This window comes from Protopterus annectens, chromosome 8.part0 (assembly GCF_019279795.1).
Source record: "Protopterus annectens isolate FY-2018-M chromosome 8.part0, PAN1.0, whole genome shotgun sequence".
In the NCBI taxonomy this organism is placed as follows: Eukaryota; Metazoa; Chordata; order Ceratodontiformes; family Protopteridae; genus Protopterus; species Protopterus annectens.
The window spans coordinates 81,533,430-81,555,621 of record NC_056741.1 but is presented as its reverse complement, the minus strand read 5'-3'; positions in this window follow the sequence as shown (position 1 = coordinate 81,555,621).

Here is a 22,192-nt window from a genome sequence, read left to right as displayed (position 1 = left end):
AAGGGTGCATGAATGTGGTCATTTTCTGTGTTGACTGCCAATAAGTAACTTGCCTGTTAAGGCATATATACCTTACAAAAGAAAACAAGACAAAATATATATTAGTTGTGATAAATTTGTAACTGCAGAACATGTATTTTTACTTGTGTGAGGGTGAAAAACTACGGGGAAGAGTGATGTAAAAATAAAATGGTAACGGGTATTACAAAGGTTGACCAAATAAACATGGACATGATTGAGTACAGTTACTATGGTGAGAAAAAACAAGATTATGTCTGAAAATTGGACAAAATAATATTTTATGTATCATAGACATTATGGACTGAAAGACTAAATGAAATTAAGTTCACTGGGAAATGGAGTCTAGCAGAAATTTTGAAAAACATATGTCTTTGGTTGTGGAAAAAGTGGGGGGGGGAGCGTTTGTTAATATATCTTTATGTGATATTGTGAAAAGTGTAAATAATTATAAATATCGCCACAGTAGTCAGGAAGTCCTTCTACATGGCACACCTCATCTTAAAAGGGTTCTCATCCAGGAAAAAAAGAGGTCATTGTTCTCCTCTACTCAACACTCATTAGACCCATTATAGAGTACAATGCCCCTTTTGGAATATATACCTTACAAGACATCTGCAGCAGCTGGAAAGGCCACAGAAGTACCTCAAAAAGAGGATTACTGGCCTCAAACAAATGGCCTACACTGACCGCCTCAAAAAACTCCAGCGTTAATCTGTAGCATATCACCTACTCATGATCTCTGCCTAACATATAAAGCTATGTCAAACCCAGAGCTATTGGACATGCTACACCTAAAGAAATCCCAATCCCTCTGAGCTACATGCTCTAGGGACCTAAACCTTGTCACCACAATAAACAGGACATCCTGAAGGGATAGATTTCTGTCCCAGAGACTTCCCATACTCTGGAACAGGCTACCCATCTATGTCAAGCAAAGTTCTTCATTAGCACTCTTCAAGAAAAATCTTGATGAGTGTATGGGAAATAGGAAATACACCCCGGGGATCACTTCTGTGTCTCTGTTCAACAGTGGCACAGGAAAATAACTTTCTTGGGTGGCGTAAGCCAGGGACCTTGTTGGCTAGGCCTATGTAGGCCCTTGGGCTGATAACCTAGTAACTACCTATGAACCTATAATAGTTGTAAATAATGTAAATATATAAACAGATAGATATATAGATATAAATGTGTGAATGATGTCTATCAATTAAAAAAACTCTATTTATCATTGTTGCAAGTGGGACCCATTTTGGAAGAGCACTTCTGGATTCCATTACTGGTGCAGAGGCGGTCCAGAGAAACAGAAAGGCAGATGGAGGCAGAAGAAGATGATGGAGGGGTGAAAGAAATGGAGGAGAAAGCAAATACTGAGATTGGAGAATGTGTGCAGGATTCTGAGGAAATATTTCAAAGAACTCTGTTTGATGGAGATGATTCAACAAATACAACCCTCCAGTTTGGAAGGTTGCAGGATGATTTACTTAAATAAATGGTGGTGCAGAGTGAGCCAGAAAATGAAGGAGATGGTTACTGGGGAAATTATGGAGACAATACAAAAGCAGGATACAGAGACAATCCTGAAGAATAGTGGTGAGAAGGAAAAGAAAACAAGCAGAGAAAGCAAAAAAAGGCAAAGGTAGAAGAAAATGAAAAATGAAAGTACATAGCAAGGATTCACAGTAGTGAAGAGAAGGAAACGGGCAGGTAGGAAGCGCGGGAGAATTTATTAGCTCCTTTGAGTATAAAAGCACATGAGGTAGGAGCATTTATTCTTATTAACAATTTTTGTGACATTACATATGAAACTGTTTTTCCAATGGAACATTTTCTAGAAGAATATAAAAAAAGAAAGACTGTAACCCATGGAATCTTTATGTGATAAAAGCACTTAACGGAAACAAAAAATAAAATTCATGTACAATTTGGAACAGAGGTAAAAAGAGAGATTTTGAAAGGACATTTGAAAACTTTATTTAAAGAAATACTGGACGTTGAGTAATTTATGACAAAAGCGGTTTATGAACTGGTGGCTGGGATTGTACTATTGTAGAAAGAGAAAACAAATATACATATACTAAGCATGATAAATGTTGAGGGGAATAGAGGTGCCATAAAATACTGGGGACAACCCAAAATGTGTTTTTGTTTTTGTGGAAAAGAAGGACATTTGATAAGTAACCATGACAAAAGAAAATTTTACATTTGTGAGGAAATGTGGCATGATGCAAAGAAATGCGAATTGAAATGTTATAAATGCAACAAAATTGGACATTCATGGATGGATTGTGAAAATGAAAATTAGAGTGAGGAATAAGAAAAAGGAAGGCAAGAAAACTAACAAAGAGAAACAATTTTAGAAGTAGTGGAAATAGAAAAATGAGATGAGAAAAAGATAAGAAAGAAGACACAGAAGAAGATTCTGAAATAAGTGATGAAGAAGACATAAACTGGGAGGTTTTAAAAGAAAATAAAACTTGGGAGGGTGGCCTACTGGTTAAGGTGTTTGCCTTACAAACACAAGGCTCAGGGTTTGAGTCTCTCAAGGGATAATTGGCTAGGCTTAAAATGGCTCGCAAGAGCAGTCAGCCTAGTAATAATCTATGAACCTATGAACAATTCTATTGGTAAAATGGTAAAAGACAGAAAAGGAAAATGTAAAGGGGTAAGTACAAAAGAAAACAAGAAAGGGCATGGATGAAAAAGAATATATGCAGTTACTGATGATGGTTGGTATAATGGTTACGGTTAAGGGCATGGATGAAAAAGAATATATACAGTTATTGATGATGGTTGGTATAATGGTTACGGTTAAGGGCATGGATGAAAAAGAATATATACGGTTACTGATGATGGTCGGTATAATGGTTACGGTTAAGGGCGTGGATGAAAAAGAATATATACGGTTACTGATGATGGTCGGTATAATGGTTACGGTTAAGGGCGTGGATGAAAAAGAATATATACAGTTACTGATGATGGTTGATATAATGGTTACGGTTAAGGGCGTGGATGAAAAAGAATATATACGGTTACTGATGATGGTTGGTATAATGGTTACGGTTAAGGGCGTGGATGAAAAATAATATATACGGTTACTGATGATGGTTGGTATAATGGTTACGGTTAAGGACGTGGATGAAAAAGAATATATACGGTTACTGATGATGGTTGGTATAATGGTTACAGTTAAGGACGTGGATGAAAAAGAATATATACAGTTACTGATGATGGTTGGTATAATGGTTACGGTTTTTTTACTCACAAACAAAAGGTACAGTGTTTCATTCTCACATTTGGGAAGAAAATTGGATAGGCTTAAAATGGCTTATTAAGAAAGCTAGCCTAGTAATTAGATATGACTTAAGAAACCATGAATCTAAGGAAAATAAAAATTTTAGAGTACTTTTTGTAAATGTGAATAGTATTAAGAATATAGTTAGAAGAATATGGATTTTGAAGTGGTGTAATACATGACAATGTAGATGTAATTATAATAGAAGACACAAGATTTTAAACAAATGAAGAAATATTGCAAACAAGGAAACTATGGGGAGAAAATATAATCTGGAATTTGGGAAATGAGAGATGTTTTGGAATAGCTGCATTCTGTAGAAATGCAGTAAATATATGAGATGTAACTTGATCAAAATGGGAAGATTAACCATTGTAGATGTAAAATTGAAAGAACTAGTATATAAACTTATAACATTATACACCTATAATAATACTTACTATGGAACTCTAACATTGTCATCACTGCATGGTCATCCCACTCAGTCTGCTGGTCAGGGCTAGGCTTGTCTAGATTGTCGCACCTGTGGTGGCACTGTTGGTTGGAGCAGATGATCCCTATCAGGGATGAGAGGTACTCCCCCAACTCCTGCCAGATGTCTTTTCCCACTTACTACTGCCTCTTACACATGCCTGGATCTTATCCAGGTATGACTCACTTAGAAGGTAGACTATAATTTTGGTCTGTTTATCTAACCAGCTCAGAATGCAGACTCATACCTTCACAGGTGTTGTCATCAGTCAAAGTGCCAGACCCAGAGTGAAGAAACTATGTGCAGGCCTGTGGTTCACAAGTTTAGAACCACTCCCTCTGGGGTGCGACATCACTTTAACCAAACCCAGTTAATCAGCAGGGACATTACACCAAGTATTGTTATTACTGACAAGTTAGGCTTCACCAAAAAATGCTTTGTCTCCTACATGTTTTTTTTAAAGGAATACATTCACATTTCATTTATATGGTGGGGAAAAGTCACTACGCAGCCATCATTGTTTATATTACTTACAGTTTCTGCTGCTGCTGTGTGTCACCTTCACTAACTTTTTAGGGTGTTACACCTGAACGTCATTTGTACACACTTCATGCAGTATGGCAGCAGTGTTGATGCTTTTTTTGTTTGTTTTCCTTTTTGGGAGGTATTTTCGCAGAAATAAGTATTACTGTGAGTATAATTATCACCTTTTATTAAACATTGAATGCTTTGGGGTGAAAAGGTATGCCAGATGATGTAAGAAGGGAGGGGATTATATTTCGTGGCTGTGCAGACTCACTTGAATATGACTCCATTTTGTTTTTTTAAACATATCCAGGCTATCAGTGAGTCCCCACAGCATAGTGGGGACTGCTGAGGACTTCTGCAGCCTCCACTGTTTTCTGCAGTGTGTTTGCATGAACCCGAGGCTGCATTCCTGAGTAACCAAGAGCAATTTATGTGTATAAGTGGCCACACACATTTGCATACAGATAAAAGTAAAATGGCCTAATTTGCATAGAAAATGTATAACTGGATCTGAATTTACTTGAAATAGTTTAATGCCACTATATTAACTTGTGGTTACTCTAGTTAAAGGCAAATGACTTAAGAAACCACAAACTTTTTAAAGTAAGAAAAAAAATTAATACAAATAATGTAAATTAATATGAAACTTCAACATGAGGCAAAATTAGTGAGTTCACTTCAATAAATGTTTTAAAGTAAAATAAAGATGGTAAAGGAGGAAACAAAGGCTGCAAATACTCAACAGCATATAAATTCCTTATGCACAAGTATTGAAGGCAGGAACAGTCCAAACTGGAATAAAAACTCAGTTTATTCATGCACTGGTAAGCGCTTTCACCCCTTCGGGCTTCCTCAGACCATTAAAACTTGGAAGACAAGAACAATTCTACTTTTATACTTCCATAGTATACCAATTAAACAACTGATTAATCCAACCTGTAGCTAATTCATTCAATTTCATTAAAGAGGTGTTCTCATTTGCATATTACACTGGGAAGGCCGACAAAAAGTTAAGGGACAGAATAAGAGAACATGTCTATCAGATTTATATATTCTCAAATACCAATGCACTTTCCAAACATGTCCAAGAGTGTGGCCACCAGCATAGTTTTAAGTTTATGGTGATCCAGACTGTTAGTCCCAGTAGTCAAGGAGGCGACCTTAGAAACTTCACTGAAAGATGTGAGCTTAAGTGGATTATTAGATTTAGGGCCAACAAAACCCCTGGAATGAATGATAAGGTACCCCTGAAACCCTTATTAAAAGCACGTAGGCTTATAACCAAGTAATTGATAGAGTAATGCTTCTGTGCCGACACATGCATATCATTTTTCAGCATGAGAATTAATGTGTGTAGTCTGTTTGCATGCATTATTATTCCTAATTATGGAACATTTTTATGAACATTTTTGTGTTGTTTTATGTTTTGAAAAAACATGCATATCATTTTTCAGATTGAGAATTGGTGTGTAGTTTGTTTGCATGCATTATTATTCCTCATTATGGAACATGTTTTTATGAGCATTTTTGTGTTACTTTATGTTTTGACGATACATGCATATAATTTTTCAGTATGAGAATTGATGTGTCTAGTTTGTTTGCATGCATTATATATTCCCCATTTAGAAGATATTTTTATGAGCATTTTTTGTGTTACTCAATCTTGAAAGAGCACAGTTCCATTGTATTCTTGGGTTTTAGTTATGTTGTACAAATTTATCATAAATAATTATTTTTAAACTATGTAGTTAATGTATTTTATGTTTTTAAATTATCATATATTTGTAAGTAGTAGAATATATTTTCAGTCTTTTAGTGTGAAATTCTTTTAGTGAGAATACCACTTTAATGAAATTGAATAAATTAGCTACAGGTTGGATTAATCAGTTGTTTAATTGGTGTACTATGGAAGTATAAAAGTAGAATTGTTCTTGTCTTCCAAATTTTAATGATCTGAGGAAGCCTGAAGGGGTGAAAGCGCTTACCAGTGCACGAATAAACTGAGTTTTTATTCTAGTTTGGGCTGTTCCTGTCTTTGATATCTGTGTGGAAGGAATTTATATGCTGTTGAGTATTTGCAGCCTTTGTTTGCTCCTTTTCCATTTTTATTTTACTTTAAAATGTTGCTGTTTTTTTGGTAAGGAGCATTTACTCTCTGGTATCATCGTTTTGTGTTTGATTCAATAAATGTTTTATTTTAATCATATGATGGGCATAGTACAATGACTTTAGAAGGGAATCTGTCGTGTGTAAATGTAAATCATGACAGCAGCTGTGGAAGTCATTAGTGATCCATGTAATGATTGTGCATACGTGGTAGAGATTCAGTGGTTTAAATATTAAGTACTAAACTGGTAAGGATGTGTTGCTGGCTGATCAATGTGCCTTTATTCTGAGATTTCTGAGTGTCACTGAAGAATGACAAATGACAATCTTATAAATACAAGACAGTGGTAGAGGTTAGGGGAATGATGTTGTTAATGTATTTAAGATAGTGCACGCATTACTTCAGCACAACTTTATTTGGCTGGACTGAGATTTTGCATGTGTATATAATTATGGGTTTGTGTCACCTAACTTTTTTATATGAGGATGACAGGCATGCTTTCTTTGTTGTGTTGTTTGACTGATGATTGCATCCAATACTTTTGGAGTATTACTGTGACATATTTTTATTAAGTACAGCAATGATACAGGTCAAGTCATTGAGACAGAGAAAGGACAACTTCACAAGATGAAAGCTGCACCCTCATGATAGCCCTTAGGCATATGGCAAAGTCTGTTGGTTTAAACGGGGGCTCAAACAAGCTGAGAGGACAAACGCCTGGAATCAAGGCACAATGGACATTGAGGAAGTTGATGGAAGAAACCACACATTACCACAGTGCAAGCATAGGATAAATGGTAGGACAAGCTAGAAACAAGGCCAGGCAGAATGCAGTTGCCCATAACAGTATGGGGGGGGGGCTCCATCAATTATCCCTTTAACATCAGATGAGGAATAACTCCCCTCCATCCCTGGGGATGGCTTTGGCACAGAAGATGATGGCACCGAATTAATGAGAAGCAGTGTGGACACTGGCTTTTGCTAACATCTGCAGCAGCAACAGTTGTCTGCTCAAGAAGGCTTGTTTAAAAACTGTAAATGCTGACATGGAATGACTACATTAAATATGCAACAATTACTATTTATCAGGTGAATCTTCTGCATTTACACAGAATCACAATGACGGCAGTGTGCATGGTAAGTGTCCCCCACACCTCCTTACTCAGCATAAACTAGTTTATGCTACTTCTTAATTGGTAATGTTTTCAAATAATTTTTACAGGGTCAACAGTGGCAACAAACAGTTTCACTATAACAATACATTTGTGAGCTGTTATCAGAAGAACGACTGTTGGTGAAGATGGTGATAATGATGGTAACTTGAGAGTTATGAGTAGTTATTGAAACTATATTACTAAAATGCAAGATGTTTACACTACTAAAACACAACAGGTTTAGAATATATAACACAATCCATGCCTACTGCTGAACTGACTCACTAATCAGTGCAATGAATAAAGCAAAACAATTAAAGACAATATATATACTGCAGCAGCTTTTACTCAACAACCCAGAAATCATACAAAAAAATCAAAAATATTACTGCTTACAGCATGTTTTGGGGGGAAGTTACATGCTTGCAAAACACCTACATCTCATTTTTGATGTCCCTCTGTCTAACATCAGGAATAGCTATCCCTTCTGATGTGAAAAACAAGCTTCAAAACTGTTTTTTACTTTTTCTTGTTTTGATTTTTGTTTCTTTAAAACTTTTTCATTAACTAGTCTGACCCAAATGCTACATGACAGAGGTTTCTGCAAGGGTCTTTCATATTATAATTTAATTTAGTAAGAATGTGACAATGAAGAATATGTTTTTACTTCATCAGTGTAAGAAAAAAGATATAGAACAGCAGTGTGTGAAAATGCTTTGCACATCTTGATTTTAAAATAAATTGAAATTTAGGCATAGCAGGTAATTGTAAAGCATTGCATTTTGGATATTCAAATTAGCTAATAGACTGTATCACCTTTGAATTCCATGACAAGAGTTCTGTACAATTCCTGTAACACTGTACCACTGGCTCCTGGAAGAAAAATTCTGATCTAGTTATTTTATTTGTGCATCTTTACAAGACATATATTTCAAGTGTTCTTCATTATGAGGAACAGTCTTCATTTTGAGTCTTAAAACATCAGTGCCCCTCATTATGCCACTAATTTCCATGGTATACCGAATCATAATAATTCATACTTTTTATAAGCTTAAAGTGACACATTTTAAACATTTTGTGAGCTTCCTAGTCAAAGTTGTTAGTATACTGTTAATAAGCTTCTATATTTTGTCCATTTATTCCAAATGATGAGAGATAATGTTCCATATCTTGTCCATCTATTCCACATTATGAGAGTAGATGTTCCATATTTTGCTAATTATTCCACATTTTGAAAGGTGGGGTTCAATATTTTGCCCATTTATTTCACATTATGAGAGGCAGTTTTCCACATTTAGCCCATTTATTCCACATTATGATGGCTAATGTTCCACATCTTGCCCATTTATTCCATATTATGAAAGGTAATGATTCATATATTGTCCATTTATTCCACATTATGAGATGTAATGGTCCACATTTTCACCATTTATTCCATGTTATGGCAGGCAATGTTCCTCATTTTACCCATTTATTCTACATTATGATAGGAAATGTTCCACATCTTGCCCATTTATTTCACATTATGAGAGGTAGTGGTCCACATTCTGACTATTCATTCCATGTTATGAGAGATGGAAGACTGATAGCTATGGGTCCCTCATAGCTGTCAGCTTCTTATCTCCAGAATCAGGGATAGAACCAAAAGTAAGTAAGGACAAAGGTCCCAAGTCTGAAACAGTTTCTAAATATTATTTTAATACTCACAGCAAGATGTTCTCCCGTTTCATTCTCGGCTGGGCTTGGGAGTGCCTTCTGTGTGGAGTCTGCATGTCGTCTCTGTGGTTGGGTAGCATTCGAAAGACATGTGTGCGTAAATGGGCGCGCGTTCGTTGAAGGTTGGGCATCGAGCTGGCACCTCGGCATTTTGTAAAAAATCTACTGCCAATCATTAGCGAACCGGAGTTCCGCTGTGGTGACCCCTTACCGGGAAAAGCCAAAATGCAAACAACAACAACAACTGCTGATTGTAAATGCTGCTAGATTATCATATAAAGCAGCAAAAGACAAGTCGGTTCAGAGCTCACCTTTAGCAAAGTAGCAAAAGATGTCAGTTTGTCTCCTTATACACAAAGTTTCTCTCCCATACTGCACTGTTTGCAAAGCAAAAAAACATTCCTAATGCTGCATAAAAAAATAAATAAATTCAATGGCTCTGCACAAATATTCTTGCATTTAATACAAGTGCCTGCCCAGTCTACTGCGAGACTACATCACATACCAGTACCTAAAAGGTTTCTCATTTACTGTGCATACCAGATCCAGTCTCATTGGCTTAACAGTTGAAAGTATCCGCCAATGAAAATGCTGAATCTGTTCCACACCACTAAGGAAATCTTAAAGCAACAGCATTTGTTTGGTGTTTGGGCACCAAGCAGAGGAGGAACACCGTAGTGTTGCAAGTGTGTGTGTGTGTTGGGGAAGGGGGGTTATTTTGTTTAATGTTGTAGAAACATTTTCTTTTTTTTTTTTTTTTTTAATTAGTGTATGTTAGGGGCCTCCAGCCAGCACTACGCTCTAGGCAACTATCTAGGTTGCCTAGTGTTGGATCCTGCTGTGCAAATAATTTCCAACAAAACACAAATATACATGGACATTTAAAAACTCAACTCTTTGATGGACATATATGAGCAATAAACTTTGCACCTGAAAAAGAAATGAATGTATATTTAAACCATAATACTGATTTCTTCTATAATACTTAAATATAAAGTAAAGGCCTCATTCCTACATGATCTTTTTCATTATGAGTAACTGGGTAAATCGCTTGGAAGGTAGAAGGGAACATTTGATATAAGTACAAATATACATTTATATTAATAACGGAAGAAAGTAACAATGCAAAAATTAAAGATCTAAACACACGGAAAGGCAGAAAACAATGGTACTCATGCATAATGAAGAAATAGTTTAAAATAAATGCATTGAAAGATGTAGGAAAGAAAAAGCAGGACGTACTTACGGCAGCAAGAAAAGATTTAAATCAAAGTTAGAAGACAGAAGTTATTTAAGATGGCTCTCCTTGCAAAAGTTATCAGTTAAGGCCTCTTTGAAAAATAAACATAGGTAAGACAGGCTTATGTTTCAAGGAAGACTGTGCTGCTGAAAACACTACAGCACAGCATTGTGGCACAGAGGCATGACATCGTGGTATGACCTAGATGGCACAAGCTCGATTAATGGCTCAGCCACTGGAAAAGCTACAGTCATCCTGGGGGATGGAAGCAGCTCAGGCTCACCAATTGGTGCTGCACACACAGATCCCAAACCTGGCCCACACATTGTACTATGGTGCAAATATATGAGCCAGGGAACTCTATGTACAGAAGCATACTTCTGCTAAGGAGATAGCAAGGAGTGGACCTCAGGGAACTACTGTGTGGAAGGTATGAGCACAACAAGGGACAGTAGATTGCAGAGGTGTAGCTGGCTCAACTAGTGCCCCACCCACTTCCTCAAACTTTAGAGCAGAAAAAGGGAAGCTCCGACAGACTGCTCATGGCAGTTTAAAGCACACAACTCCTCCCCACTACAGTTGTTCATTGGAAGAGCAAAAGAAAAAGGCACCTCTGCTGTTACACACTGGCTGTCCAAGTCAGCCAGATGCACACCACTTCCTGCACCTGCTCTTTAGTAGAAGAGCCAAAAAAATACAAGAATTGTTACATTTTAAACTACAACAAGCTGACTGCTACACCTTACCCTAGAACTTGGGAAGTTGCTTTCTGTACCACCATTCAGAAAGGCTGATACAGAAAGAAGAATGTAGGAGCAGCACATTAGGATTGTGCCTTCTAACACCCAGGGCACTTGCCAACTTCACCCCAGCCTTGCTACATTACTAGCAGATCACTCTGCATGACAGCAAGGTAGCCTGTACCCTGTAACCTGACTCATTGCTGGGTAATGGATAGGCTGATTCTGCTACATTGGCAGGAAAGAATGGGCCATAGAACGTTTCCTGTTTCAGGGTTGCCTGACTCCCATCCTGTGGAATGAATGAGGAAAATGTGTGTAGGTGGGAGACCCGTTAGACAACAACAAACGATGAAAAAATGCAAAATATGTGTCTTTTGCATGTAAAAGAACTCAAGGGTTTTGGACCAAAGCACCTGCAGCAAGTTTTGACAAAAAGATTCTTTATAGAGATGAAGAAGGATATCACACTGTAAGCAGTGTGCGAAGACTTGAAGAACATGATGCATGGTCTGCAGTTGTGATGTTAAGCAGATGCGTTGTATTCTAATAACAGATGGGAAAATGTAGAAATGATAAGCACAGCTGAAGTATAGCTAGGGCAGAAAGGGGGGGACAAAAGTGGAAACGTTTGTCTGTTCTTAACTCTTCTTTCATTAGATTTAGATATACTGTGTAAATGTATTTATATCATCATCTCCCTCTTCCCCAATTTTTTATATTCCTTCAACTATCACCGTCTTTCTCTTGATTCATTGCCACTCTCTGACCGCGATTATCCTGCCTGACTGTTAAAGGTCTTCTCTCCCACAATCCATCCATCTCTTTGCTGGATGCCCTCCTTTCCACTTGCCTTCTTCTTGTCTCTCCCAAATCTCCTTCATCAGACTACCTTCTGCTTTCCTTCACATATGCCTGACCTACTGCAATATCTTCTCTTTTATCTTCATGCTATAATGTCCTTATTTCTTCTGCCACCCATCTCAGGCACTTCATCTCCATCATCTCAAGCGTCATCAGATGCTCTGCCTTCACTGCCCAGGTTTCTGTACCATACAATAGTGCTGGTCTCACCACTGTTTTTACACCTTACTATACAGCTTCTTTGGCATTCTTTTGTCACACACTGTCTTTGTGCCAGTTGGCTGCAGCCCATCAGATTCTTTACTTATTTTTATTTTTAGCCTTTGTTGACCAGGTTGGTCCCACTAGGCTACTGGCATTTTTTCAGGGGACATCCAAGGTGGTATTTATACTATGAGGGGAAATTTCTCCAGAGCATCGTTGAATGTCCCCTACTCCTCACTGTTGTGAGTGGGACCCATTTTGCAGGACACCTCATTGTTGTGAGTGGGACCCATTTTGCAGGACTCCTCACTGTTGTGAGTGGGACCCATTTTGCAGGAGCACTTCCTATTTTCATTCCAGGCACAGAGGTGGACCAGAGAAACAAGAAGGCAGATAGAGAAGGAAATTATGGAGAGGTGAGAGAAATGGAGTAAAATGCAAATAACAGGATCGGGGAATGTGTGCAGGATTCTGAGGAGATGTTTCAAAGAAATCTGTTTAATGGAGATGAGTCGATAAATGATGGATGTATAATTACAATCCTCAAGTTAGAAGGATGCTGCATGATTTACTTAAAGAAATGGTGATGCAGAGTGAGCCAGAAGCAGATGCCCTATGCTGAATGCCTTAAAAAACTCCAGCTATACTTAGTCACATATCGTCTACTCTGAGGTGATCTCTGCTTAACATACAAGGCCATGTCAAACCCAGAGCTATTGGGCATGCTACACTTAAAGAAATCCCAGTCCCTCAGAGCCACCTGCTCCAGGGATCTAAACCTTGTCATTACAATAAACAAAACATGCTGGAGGGATAGGTTCCTGACCCAGAGACTCCCCAGACTCTGGAATATACTGCCCATACATGTCCAGCAGAGCGCCTCTTTGGCCCTTTTCAAAAGGAACCTTGATGATTGGATGGGAGAAAGAAAATTCACCCCGGGGATCACGTCAGTCGCCCTGCTAGACAGGGGTCCAGGGAAGTAAATAGTGTGGGAAGAAATATCCAGGGAATTGTTATGGCTAGGCTTATATAGGCCCTAGGGCCGATAGCCTAGTACCAACCTATGAACCTATGAAAACAGAAAAAGAACATTTAAAGGAATATGTACAAATGAAAAGAGAAAGGCAATGGATGAAAATGAATCTATACAGCTGATTGTGGGTTGGTATAATGGTTAGGATGTTTGATTCTCGCCTTTGGAAGATAAATTGGTTAGGCTTAGAATGGCCTATTAAGAGTGTTAGCCAAGTAATCAGTTATGAACTTATGAAACCATGAATCTAAGGAAAAGGGAAATGAAAATTATAGAGTGCTTTCTGTAAATGGGAATATTATTAAGCATATAGTAAGAAGAATAGGGATTGTGGAGTGGTGCAATACATGTGATGTAGGTGTAATTATACTAGAAGACACAAGATTTTTAAGAAAGGAAAAAAGATTACAAACAGAAACTCTGGGGAGGAAATATAATCTGGAGTTTGGGAAATGATGGGGAGGAAATATAATCTGGAGTTTGGGAAATGAGAGATGTTCCTGGAATAGCTGCATTCTGTAGAAATGCAGTAAATATATTAGATATAAATTTAGCAAAAATAGGAAGATTAACTATTGTAGATTTACAATGGAAAATACAAGTCTATAGAATTATAACATTATATTCTTATACTAACTGTAAAGGAAGGGAAAGCGTATTTCATCAGATTTCAGATTATGTAGTGATAAATATGAATATTATAATAACAGGAGACTTTAATTGTGACTTGAGAGGCAAGTTTAAAAAAATAAATAATATGAGAAAAATGTTAGAAGTTATAAGGTGGAGTAAGCATAGGTCTCATCCTCTTAAGTGGCCAATGTGGAGCACAGACCCTAACAATGTGTGACAAATGGTCAAAATGTGGAACACCCTATTTTCGCACTGCGCGAAAATGTGCCATTGCCATGGAGCTTGGTAGAACTGGAACATTCAATACCACACTTCTCAGATCCAAAAACCTTTGATAATCTGCACTACCATAACCACACCATAAGTAAATGAAACAGCACTTAGAAAATGTAGTAAATGTGATTTTTATTTTTGTAAACAGACATATTGCAATTCACACAAAGTTTAGACCAAGTTAAACATCCTATTCCTATCATATGTCTGATGTAGACTTACTGTAATACTGTATGCTGCTGTGGCTTTCTTGGCAGCCTCTAACACATGTAGTAAATGTGATTTTTATTTTTGTAAACAGACATATTGCAATTCACACAAAGTTTAGACCAAGTTAAACATCCTATCATACGTCAGATGTAGACTTATTGTATGCTGCTGTGGCTTTCTTGGCAGCCTCTAAAACAGGTTTTGGCAGCTTAATATCACAGACATCCAGTTCTTCATTCATTTTAATTGCCAACAAAGAGTTCAGTGTTTTTACACTCAGAGACTGACGCAGTTCAGTTTTCACTTTCCGCACCATACTAAATGCCCTTTCCGCTTGTGCATTAGAGTGTGGCAAGCAAAGTAGGCTCATCATCAGCTGCTTAAAGAGTGGCAGTTTCCCTTCAGTGCAAAGGTTCCTCAGAAGGTGTGCCCAGTACTGTGACACACATGAGTGGGGCCCATCTACTGGGCCTGTTAGATTCCCAGTGTCCTCGATCTGATATTGGGTGAACTCATCGATTAGTTGTTCGGCCTCAACATCATTTTCACATACACCCAGACGGAAGCCAACATCTCTGACAAGCCCTGAAGAAATGTCCATTTTTTTGGCTGGATTAATAAGTAATGCAGCGTCTTTCAGTAAGTGATCCTGCATGGGAAACTTTTTCAGCATTTTCTGCAGCACTGCAGCATAAAAAGCTGCAACTTTTTTATAAAAGTTAAATTCAATGACTGTGCCAGCAATATCCTCCTCGTGGCTGTTCATGTACTGCTTGACTTCATAGCCAATACGAAGTTCACCATTTGGTAGAACACAGCTACTGTCCGTCAACACTGACACATCACTGTGTTTGATTAGTCTGACAGCAGATGCAGGTCTGAGGAGTCTGCCAACATACTGCTGCAGGAGTTTATGCACAGTGGCATGCAGTGTCAGCAGCTGACTTTCTCTGCTCTGAAGCTGTATGTTGAACTCCAGTAAGGGTTCCAGTGCATACTTAAGGAACATAAAAATCATATGCACTTCATGACTCTGCAAGTTTTTAGAAATTAAGTCAATCTTAGCAGACCTTGGCTCTGCAGACAGAAAATATGAATTTAGAGCTGGCCACATGTCCAGGGTTCTGTTAATAACCTTACCAAGACTGAGCCATCTAGTAGGTGCATGTCTAATGATCTTGAGGGGGTCAGTATCTGTGAACAAAGCAAATTCCTGAAGTTTTTGTTGTCTTTGTGCACTGGAACTGAAATGGCAATACAGATATGATACAAGTTCTTCAACTGGTGAATGTAGTGCTTTTACAGCAGCCTCACTACAGAGATCTGCCAAGTGGCAGAGACACCCCATGTTTACAATTGTGGGCTTCACCTCCTTTAAACGAGACAGCACAGAATTGTGTTTTCCAATCATTGAGGCAGCATTGTCGGAAGAAAAGCCCACAATGTTGGAAACTGGAATGTTAAATTTTGTCAGGCTGGACATTAAAGAATCAAACATTGCTTGTCCAGTTCCGGACACACATTCTGGCATATCAAGGAACCTTGTCACATTTTTGCTTGCCTTTTCATCAAGGTAAGCAACAAGGATGACTAACAGTTTGTCATCTCCCATGTCTGTGCTTTGGTCCATATACACACAGAATGGTGATTTCTGGCAGGCTGCTGCAGCATCATTCTGGTAATGAGGCCCCAGCACATCGTGCAATGCATGCTGCCTTTGTCGCTCCACATGTCATTTTACGGAGAACATCTTGATCCTCTCCACACTTCTTCATAAATTTCAGGATGTGTTCTCCTGCTGCAAATGATAAGTTGTGTTTAGCAAGGAGAGACACAAAATCAACCTCTGCCTCAACCACCTTTGTACTTGCTAAACTCTGTGGTCCAAAGAAATCCACCATAGATCTTCCAGCTGCATGCTTGCAATTCTGCCTGTGTTTCTCACTGTTAGCATGTCGTTGCAGGTCATGTCGGCCCCCATGATGGATTGTAAAATCCATGTTACAAGTCTTGCAGAAGGCAAATTTCACTCTGCGCCTACTCATAGAAAGCCAGTCAAAGGCACTTGCCCAGCTTGGCTGAAAAATTGTGTATCTTCTCTTGTTTGGGGTGTGAGCTGTATCTACATCCCTGTCCTCACTGCAGTCTGGGTAGTCTATACCTAGCAGGTTTGTAAAACAGTGGTGTTAGACAATGAAACAAATGGGACTAAGTGCAGAAAGGAAAATTACAAGATGTCCTCAATAGCAAAGCTATAAGACAATAGGGCCATAACCTACCCATATCGCTGGACGTGTCCTGACGTTGCACCCTCGTCTCTCGCTTGCATGCTTCACTTCCTTGCCTCAATGACACTTTCAATCCTCTGGTGCTCACTTGCCCACCTATCTTTATCCAAAAACAAAGTCAATTAGTTTCAGAGACGTACGAGGGTGACAAGCAGCAAAAACATACAAACACTTTAACTGCTCTTAATAAACCTAGAAAGTTGCTACAAGGACCTGTCATTGCATACAGTCCCCCCCCAAAAAAATATATAAAATAGACACTGGGGACAAGCAGCAGACCTGTCTTTGCATACAGTTTCTCCAAAAAAAAAAAAAGGCAATTACTTTGAGACGTACTAGTGGACAAGCAGCAGAAACATGCAAACATTTTAAAATATTGCTCTTATAAACCTAGAAAGGGCAATTACTTTCAGAGACATCCTAGGGTGGCAAGCAATAGAAACATACAAACACTTTAAAAACTGCTCTTAATAAACCTAGAAAGTTGCTAGAACAAGGACCTGTCATGGCATACAGTCCCCCCCCCAAAAAAAATATATATAACAGACATTAGGGACAAGCAGCAGAAACAGACACTTTAATGTTGTTGTTTTAAACTTAGAAAAGTTGCTAGAACAGGATCTGTGGGACAAGCAGCACAAATACAGACTAAATATTGCTTACACACTAAAAGTTGCTAAAATCACAGGGTCTGTGCTAGCATAAGGGAAATGTTTGCAACTATTACAGCCTAAAACACTTACCTCTGCTCTGTCTATCGCTTCAGCTGAGCTCCTCAACTCAATACAATTCATATACACAAAGTTGAAAATCCCGGTTGTCCAGCAGCACAGCAGAAAGAAAAATCTCAGCCCTTGTATAACACTGCAAACAGACTTCTCTCGCCAAGTCACCTCTCCTGGCAGGCAGGCTAACTTCCACTGACTCCCGTCTTCTTCTCCCCTGATGTCTTCGATCTGGACTGCAACTGGCACCGCTCATTCCTTCTTCCAGCCTAGTGTTGAAATTGAAACTCCAACGATCGAACACAAAAAAGTAAAATTTGTGATTCCTGGAAGCCTTTTTCAAGCCATCATTTTGGTGCAAAAAGGCTTCCAGGAACATGATTGGCCTCTATTTGGGAGCTCTCATTGACTCCCGTCCTCCTCAGATTCTCTACTTGATTGGCTCATAGACAGAGTTTGCGATTGGCCGTAAATGCGGTCTATGAGCCAATCAAAAACTACAGAGCACAGCCAACGTGGATAGCAGCAGAGCTATGCATTGGTTTGTATACCGCAATGCCAATTGGCAGTAATTGCGGTACACAAACCAATCAAAAGCCTTGTAGCGGAGCCACAGCTGTTCAATGCGGAACAGCGGAACAGTGGCTTCGCTCTTCATTAAATGCAGTGCGTTCCGCATAATCTGGAGCACTTGGATGCTCTGAGTGGTTTACCAATGCAAATAAAGTCTGCAATAAAACAAAAATCTTTAAAGTATACAGCAGCATACCTCTCAACCTCTTAGCACAAGAAATCTGGACAAAGCCTAAAATAATGGGGGGACAAAAGCCCATAAATGGGAACAAATTTTAAATATTGTTCTTATATATAAACTTAAAAAAGTTACTAGAATAACAGGATTTGTGTTAGCATGCGTTTTAAGAAGGATATGAAGTCTGAAAGTCTGACACTCAATTTAATGGCATTATATGAAGATTTCAATCCTTAGTGATTTGGTGGTGGTGCTGCGGTAGCATTGTCGCCTCACAGTAAGACACTGTCCGGTTTGATTCTCAGCTAGAGCATCTTCTCCGTGGAGACATGTGTGAATGGGCATACCTTCGTTGAAGGTTGTGTGTCAGGGCTGGCAACTTGGCACGTAAAATCAACTGTCAATCGTTAGCGGACCGGAGTTCCGCTGTGGCGACCCCTAACCGGGAAAAGCCAAAAGACACAACAACAGCAACAAAAAAGTGATTTGCCATAAAACTTCAAATGTTATAAGTAACTGACCAAAAATATGAGACAAAATTCTGTACATTCTGTAAAAATCTGGACAGTTGAGGGAATGCACAGCAGAATAAAAGATCTTCATAATTATGATAATATCAAAAACTTCACAAAAAACTTAAAAAATACTACCAGGTCTTCTAAAGTAGCCCACAAACTAGGTCAGGATCTGAGGCTAAAGACAATTAACAAATCCTTTTTTTCTAGCTATGTTAGGAAACTAAAAAATAGCATCCTACATTACTGGCACAACCTACTCTGGACTGGTCTAGCAGATCTTGGCAACTAGAAAATAAATTCAGTGCAAATGTTTCTCCATAGATGACTATCCAAAACCTGTTTACCATAAATCTCTCTACCCCCCGATCATGACTAAAGAACAAGTACTGAGGGTGCTCTTCAAGTCTAAAAATACTTCCTCCATCATACCTAATAATATACTTTGCTGTTTGATAAACAGTATGAAACAAGCCATGGCAGATACACTCCTTAAATTATTGAACCTAAGTTTAGCACCTGCTTTGTCCCAGAGGTTTGGTGCACAGCAGTGTTGATGCCACTCCACAAGGGTGGTCCCACCATGGATCCCAGTAATTACAGGTCTCTCAGCCTGAAAAATCTTATTTTTAAAGTCATGGAACATATTATAACTGACCTGATAAATGATGATATTAAACATCTCATCAGTTTAGACTCATAGCACTTTGCCTTTGCAAAAGGTAGATCCTGTTTCATAAATCTGGATAACTTCTCTGAAAGGGTAACACAGGCTGTTGACAATGGTCTTGCTGTCCACACAGTATACCTTGACCTCCCCAAGGCATTTCATACCATCACCCATTCTAGCATAGTCAATAAGTTCAATGCATTACAAACAGATCCCTATGTGTTAAGATGGGTAGCAAACTGACAGACAGAACAAACACTATGTGCATAGCAAGTTCCTTATCAGAGAATATTAAGGTAATTAGTAGTGCTCCAAAGAACTTTTTGTTGAGACCACTTTTGTTCAGCTGTTATTATTTTATGATCTCCAGACCATGAATAAAGACCTCTGGCTAATCAAGTCTGCTGACAGCTATTAACTGGGAGTAATTGTGAAGCCTCCATTCCACTTGTCCTCCCCATCCCTAATACCCCACATCCCTCTCTCTCCCCATCCCTAATGCCCGACACCCCTCTCCCTCCTCACCCCTAATACCCCACACCTTCTCCCTCCTCATCCTTAATGCCCAAGCCCTTCAGCAACACCTAAAACTTGCAAATACGTGTTGTATTAAATGGCAAACAGTGTAATACTGTCACATTTGGTAGGCAGCCTCTCACCCCAGCATACAACACAGACAATACCCCACTCCAAAATATAAATGTTATTAAATATCTTGGAACTTGGGCTGATAACTCCTTTTCATTTGATCAGCATGTAACAAGAGTAATCAGGATGTCCTTCTACTTAGTACAGCTAATTGCCAAAGGAATGTATTTTAGATATAAAGAGGCCATTGTCCCCTTATAGTCAACATTGATTCAGCCAGTTATTGAACACAATGCCCCCTTTGGGATGTACCTCACTAGACATATCATATAACTAATTTTTTAGATCTTGTTTAAACTTTTTCTTGGAGTTTTCTCCTTGGCCTCCACTGTAAATAGGCATTGTATCTAATTGAACTTTCCTGGTAAACAAAATCAAATAAAATACAATAAAAATAAATAACTAGAAAAACCCTAGAGGTTCATATTTAAGATCATCACTTGCTTAAAAATCCCAAGGCATCACAGAAGAATGGAAGTCCTGCCCCTGTATTCGATATCCTTTAGACTCCAGAGGAGAGATCTATGTATTATCTTCTGTGCCATTAGAGACCAAGTGGTCCTGGAGCTCTAGTATCTCCACGAAACACATAATCCTACAAATACTAGATCCAGGGATCTAAATTTTCATTAGAAAAAAACCACGATGGAGCAATAGATTCGTTGCATAGTACCTTCCACACCTCTGGAATGGAATCCTGCTACAAATTAAGTAGTATGATACGTTATCTTACTTAAAATAGGTACTGGATGGTTGGATGAGTATTCATAAATGTACCTCAGGCTTTACTGGCCTACTCATCTTTGAATATGGAGGTAGCATTTAAGGGTGGCTACTGGCCAAATATAAAGGATTACAAGACTCAGTTGATAAGTGTTTCCTACTATGTTATGATCATGTTTTTTTTCCCAATCAGACCATGGTGCAGACCTACTGTCCACCAAAAGGAAATGCAACTTTATGCACCATGCCTACATATTTAGAGGCTTCTCAAATAGTGATTACACCAACATATATAGAACCCATAATACTAACTCAGATCTAAGTTTGACCCCAGTATGTCAGGAAAACATAGCTTTAGTAAATTTTGTAGCATCTTGAAGAACTGGAATTATGTACCCATAAGAAATAAATACAATGGAAGACTCTCAAACAAGATGCAGTGAATGTATTGTAAAATAAGCAAGCAATGCTACAGACCTACATGTTATACTCAACCTATAAGAAGTCCCCAGTGTCAAAAGATAAACCCAGCTCAACCAAGCCCAAAACAAATGTACAAAAATTATAAAGAAATTAATATTCTGCTTGCCCTCAATAATAAAGCTAAAGAAAGTAGTACAGTATTGTAAAATTACATACTGAAAATTATAAGTAATCTCAAACAGCAGAGTTCACTTGATGTAAACGATGAAATATTCTCTGAAACGTACATTATTTCCAAAATCTATACACATTTAGTATCAGTTTTAGCACCCTGATAAGTATGACCATCAATATATCATATCAACAAATTAAACCATATCTTGTATGATCAAAATGACCAGTCTTGTAAAAACCATCACTGGTACTTTTTTGTGTGGTTTAATTTTTCCAAGTCTTTTGAGTTTCTGATACCACGACAGTAATGGATCCTATCCCTAAGTCAAAGTATAATTAAAGATCATAAAATTCGTATTGTTTCAATCTTTCATGATAGCCTAGAGTCCTCTTTGCAGCATCGTCAATGTGCCCAGAACTGACTCCTTATATGCTGCTTTGCTTGCTTGACTAACCTGTGTTATGTGACCACCAGACAGCCGCAAACAGACTTCTCTCACCGACCAAGTCAGTCGCCTCTCCTGGCAGGCACTGGGGCAGGCTCCGACACCCGTCTTCTTCTCCCCTGATGAAATGTCTTCGATCTGGATTCTCTGCAACTGGCACCGCTCCTTTGTCCTTCCTTCTTAATCTGGCCTAGTATTGACTCCAAGTTCTCCAACGATCAAATCAAGATGGAACACAAAGTAAAATTCCCTCCTGATTCCTGGAAGCCTTTTTCAAGCCATTAATTTGGTGCGAAAAGGCTTGCAGGAACACGATTGGTCTCCATTTGGGAGCTCTCA